Here is a 6,122-nt window from a genome sequence, read left to right on the forward strand (position 1 = left end):
ACACTGCAGCAGCAGCACTGACAGTTATATATATATAAAAAAAAACTGCACCCCCAAAAAGGGGGGGTAGCAGACACAAAATATAGCTCTCTCTGTCACTATCTCTCTCTATCTCTCTCTCTATCTCTCTATCACACTGCAGCAGCAGCAGGAAGTCACAAGAAGTCAGATCCAGGAAGCATCCAGCACGCTACAAGCAGTGATCAGGTGATCAGGTAAGGTATTTGCAAGGATCAGGTAAGTATTAGCAAGGATCAGGTCAGTATCACGGCAGATAGGCACGGTGACCGCTCTGCACGCAATTCCAGACCGGAATGGCGTCTGCAGCGCAGTCACCGTTAGTTTAAATGTCGCGCCTTGGCTGTGATTGGCTGTCGGTCCGACGGACCAATCACAGCCTTGGGGGCAGGTGGGGTGAGGGTGGGGTGAGGTGTCATCGTCACCGATGACCCCCTCATGCCCCCTGACGCCCGGCGGTGATTGACACCTGTGTTACCGAGCGTCTGATTCGCTGGTAACACAGGAAAACGCTGTGAATGGCTGTTCACACTGAACAGCCAATCACAGCGATCGCCAACGGGGGGGCGGCATCGCAGCCCCCCCTGGGCATGCAGGGACATGTCTGCTGTCAGGGACAGCAGACATCGTCCCTCTGTCACTGCGTCTCTAGACGCAGTGACACTTTAAAGTCATGACGTACATTTATGCCATGTGTCGGGAAGTACATCCCGGCCATGACGTAAATGTACGTCAAATGTCGGGAAGGGGTCAAGTCTATCCCCATGCATGTTTAAATTGTTCTTCTGTCTTATCCTTTACCGCCTCTGATGGGAGGATATTCCACTTGCCCACTAATCTTTCTGTGTACTTTTTCCTTTGATTGCCCCTGAACCTATACAGTGCATATCCTTGTATTCGAATACTTCCCTTTATTTGTCATGTCCCCCTTTCTTTTCTCTTTGCTGCAAACTATACATACAGTATTGAGATTGTCTTTCTGGGTAAGTTATGTGATATAGGCCATGTACTATTTTAGTTGCCCTTCTTTGTATCCTCTCTAATAAATGTATATCCTTCTGGAGATATGGCCTCCACAACTGGATAAAGTGTTCTAGATAATTTTTTCTCTGGATAAAGTGTTCTAGATAGTTTTTTCTAGATAACATTTGTGTCCTGCTGGAGGTCATTTTGCAGGGCCCTGGCAGTGCTCCTCCTGTTCCTCCTTGCACAAAGGCGGAGGTAGCATTGCTGCTGCTAGGTTGTTGGCCTTCTCCACATCTCCTGATGTACTGGCCTGTCTCCTGGTAGCGCCTCCCTGCTCTGAACACTACGCTGACAGACACAGCAAACTCTTCTTGCCACAGCTCACATAGATGTGCCATCCTGGATGAGCTGCACTACCTGAGCTACTTGTGTGGGTTGTAGACCTTGTCTCATGCTACCACTAGACTGAAAGCACCGCCAGCTTTCAAAAGTGACCAAAACATCAGCCAGAAAGCATAGGAGCTGAGAAGTGGTCTGTGGTCACCACCTGCAGAACAACTTCTTTATTGGGGGTTTCTTGCTAATTGCCTATAATTTCCACCTGTTGACTATTCCATTGTTGCTTCCTAAGTGGACAGTTTGATTTCACAGAAGTGTGATTGACTTGAAGTTACATTGTGTTGTCTTATTATTACCTTTATTTTTTTGAGCAGTGTATAATATATATATATATATATATATGTGTGTGTGTAGCGTGTGGTGAGGCGGCACTCAGATATAAATGAACAGGCAACAGCAGATAAGGATTGCCATGTTTCACAGCCCGCAGGCTTTTTTTTTTTTATATCAAGGTGCTGGTGAGAACCTTAAGGATTCCCCCAAACAGCGAAGCTCGCAGCTAATGCAAGGAGCTGCACACGGTCATCATTCAACTGACCCCCTGCACACGCCATTTCCCCATTGCTACAAATAAACCTAGCGACGAGGAAACTGCGTGTGCAGGGGGTCAGTTGAATACTGGCAGTGTGAGCTGTGACCGCAAGCAGTCAGCATTGCTCGTTGTCACAGCTCGTAAAAATCATTGAATATACCTCAAGATCTGAACAATTCACGTGCCTTAAGGACCACGTTTGAGAACCTCTGCCCAGAGGTCAGAATCCCGATGGATGTTATTCCGACATGGGTCAGGTAAGTATACTGACCCTTGCCGGCTAAACCTAAACAACCCTTGTACAACCAAACCGTAACACCCTAGTGTATGATAGGGCATGAAATACCAGACCTAATGCACAAGCTTAAAGGTCTCACATTAGGAATGGCATGTAAACTTAAAAGCTTACATCTAAAATTTACAGTTGAGCAATAAAATGTATCTAATTTTTATTGCACAAGTACTGATTATCATGTTGTCCCTAAAAAGGGGTGTGTAAATAGATCTACAGATATTAGTCAATAGTAGGTCAACCCCATATAATCGACATGCAAAAGGTCAACCTGAAAATGGTCAACATATTTTATTTTTACTAAAATGTGTCCATTGCGGGGGCGTGGCTTGGCTCGGCAAGTAAGAGGACGTGTGCCCAGGGAGCTCCGTTAATATCCTGCCTGTACCTCCTGTCCCTGGGGCCGGTGACCCTCCACCCCTTTCCACTTACCCTGCGGAGCATCTCCTGCACGTTCTGGACCACCGGCTGCTTCTCTGTGCGGCTCCTGTGGGCTGGTGTAGCTGGCCGGGCTCTCCGTGTGCTGCACTCCCGGGCGCCATCTTGGAATCCTTCCTCCGGCGACTCCGTCTCTGGGGTGCTGTCTGGCAGCTGTGGCAGCGGGGGTCGCCGGTGCTCAAACTGTTGGAGCTGGACCTCCTGGGATCTCTGCAGCAGCCGGTGTTTAATAACGGAGGGCAATAGCGCCTGTGTCCTGCGCTGTCGGTGTGACCGCCCCTGAGCACCGGGCGCCATCTTTGAACATCCTGTCCTCCGTCTACAGCTTTACACTGGACTCAATCTTGGGTGGGGTGAGTGTGGCTGAACAGCCTATATCCCTGCATCGGGCTGTGTAGCTGCTACTCACATCCTTGGTACATTTGGGGGTGTGCTAGCCACCTCCATTTTGTAGAAGGACTTCCTGGTAGCAACCTGCATATGCATCTATTCGTCTGGAATTCCAGCCGCATTCTATTATGGACATAAATATGGAGTCACCTTGCCAGCAAATCCTCCAGGCCATATATGCTTCAGCTGACAGGCTTGCAACACAGATTGATAGTCTCCGGGATACAGCTTTTTTCACCTCTCCTTCTGTCCCTGAACAGTGTTCTCCTGCATTGGAGGGGTGCATGACTCGATGCCTTGATCCTGTTCTGCCTGTGGTTTCTACGCCTGCTCACACCAGGAAAATGCTTCTACAGCTGTATCTCCCTGGGTTTGAAACTTCCAGTTTCCCCAATTCAATATCTGGTTATTCTAAAATTCCTACAGTGAGTCTTCAGGAGTTTGGAAATGCGCTGCCTGGTGTTCCCTGGTCCTTTCTTGACATTGTAATTTGGCACTATTACGTTTTGGATATATCCTGTTCTTCCTCTGTGTTGGACTGTAGCTGTTTTGCTATTATATATGAGCCTATGCTGCGTTGGTTAGCTACCCCTGTTTGCTTCCAGGATGCAACAATTTGCCTTTTGCTCCTGATTGAATTGATGAGAGCTATATGTGCCTCCTATACATGGCACTCTGTGTGCTTTGAATACTACCTCCAGTGTCACCGTGAGGCTAATTCTATGCTCTCTGAACTAACTCTCCTTCATAAAGGGATTGCCAGCTGGCCTGACTAATGCTCTTCAAGTTATTGCAAATGCATCATACAATGACTTAGTTGGCTCCTGGTCTCGTTTTCTATATGACCATTATGACACTGGTATATCCTGACTATATGTATCTAGTGATAATGCAATCCGTTGCCCTATCTGTTTATGGGTCTAGTATTTACTATGTTGTACCTTTACATTGTATTATTGTGGATATATCCTGGCTGTATGTGTGTAACATCCACTGGTTTACTGCATTATTTCTACTGTTGCAAATCACTCAGTATGCAACCTGAGGTATGTGACGGGGGGACTGTTAATTATTTGGTTCTGATGTGGGAGAGGGCCTGACCGGACTAACTTCCTGGCTTCTTGTTGTACTGTCATCCCTACACTAGTTATTATGATACTTTGTTATTGGTGGGAGGGCCGAGGTTTCCTCAGTTGCTTATACTTTATATCTACTACCAAGCCATTGCCCCAATTGGTCCATTTATGTATTATCCGTCCATTATTTTACATATTTGTGACTATATAACAATAGGGTGTGCACTATCCCAGTTCTGGATCATTTATGTTTGATTTTTCGTTTTTTTTACACCGTCCTATTACATTCTGTTTCTAGAAATTATTTGTCCCATTTCTTCTACTTCACGCGGTAAAATATATTCTGTTCTTTATGCCCCTGGTAGTTCTCCTTTTAAATATCCTTTAATTTGGGGGGATAGTATGGGTGGGATAGTTGATAGGTGGGAGGGATAAGTTAGGTTTTTTGGGCTATAGTAGCTGCTTTCGCCAGCTATGGGCCACTAACTTTCTCTCCTCAGTGGTTATTGTTAGTGTAGGATTAGTGGGGTACGGTTACAGGGAATAAAGTACGCCTAAGTTGGGGGTGGGTAGTACAGGGTGGGGGGTTTTCCGGGTGGGTTGTTTTGGGTCTTTTGGGATTTTTGTTTTGTTAGTTGAGGGTAGGTTATAGTAGCTGGATGTCTAATACTCTTTTGTATTGTGTGCTTTTAGTGCTATGTGAATCTCTTTACAATTATTATGGCTGCAAAACGTGTATGTCGTATGTGCCAACTGTGATACGTGGGATTTTGTCGCTATATTCCCTCCTTGTAATTGTCTGCCCGAATGTCGCCTTCGGGTATTGACCTTACTTATGTATTACAATACACCTTGGTAAACTGATAATCCTGCTACGTGCACACTTTTAATCTGTATTTGTTTTCATATGCGAAATTTTAATGTATGATGTATCTCTCTCACATATGCACACTGTCATAACTAGTGCGTCCAGCTGCTTTGTCTATGTTTATTGGTATTGCCAAAACTTTCAATAAAAATTACTGAATAAAAAAAAAAAAAATTTGTGTCCATTGCATAGTCTGTGACCATGATTAGTGGAAGTGCAGACACTTGTCATGCCCAGGCCAACTACCCTTGCCACAGGTTACTATGCCCACTCATAGCCCATTACGTCAAAAAACTTGTGTCAACCATTTGTGTCTCAGGCATTGTCAGGTCGACATTTTGAACCTGTTGACCAGGTAAACGGTAAATGATTTCACCATGTCTATCATATGGTGTTGATTTATCTACTGTCTGCACAATGACTGGGACCCCCATAAAAGCACCACATTAATAAGTTGATGCACTCCTCTGTTGCTTACAGGCCACTTCCTTGTTCATGGTAACCATGAGGAAACTTTTTGTGACTGTCCTCTTATTGTAGTCCCCCTTCTATAATTCAGCCAAGCACAGCCTTCTGAACAGAACAGCAGATATTGCATTATACTGGACTTTGATTCCAAGTTGCTTGCATATCGTACACAGTGGCTGAGGCATAATGTAGGTGTACATCTATGCCAGCTATTCAGAGTTGCACAGAAGTTAGCCAGTCTTCCATTTGTGGCTAAATGGGTCTAAGTGGGTGTCAAAGGAGTGCTGGTAGGGATGTCCCATGGACTTGGAGACAGATCTGAGGCTATACAGAAGCGAGATCCAGCTGATGTCATACAGCTCCTTTGTACCAAGGATCAGGCTGGTACAAATTCCTGCTGATACTGGGGACAAATGCACTTACACCTGAAAGTATAGGAGTGGGGAATCTATATTGATGCGGCAGACTATGAATAGCGGTGGAAATCCACATCTATTTTAAGCACTCAAACCTTTGTGTGCAACTCCACATCCGCACCAGGGGGTGCTAAACGGTGTACATCAGAACAGAAGCATCAAATAATAAAATACACTTGCGCCAAGTGATATTGTACACTGTCAGCAATTCATAACGATGGAAACATTTATGTAACAATAACCTAATTACAACACAAGC

The sequence above is a fragment of the Crinia signifera genome, chromosome 1, assembly GCF_055691185.1.
Source record: "Crinia signifera chromosome 1, ASM5569118v1, whole genome shotgun sequence".
Taxonomy (NCBI): domain Eukaryota; kingdom Metazoa; phylum Chordata; class Amphibia; order Anura; family Myobatrachidae; genus Crinia; species Crinia signifera.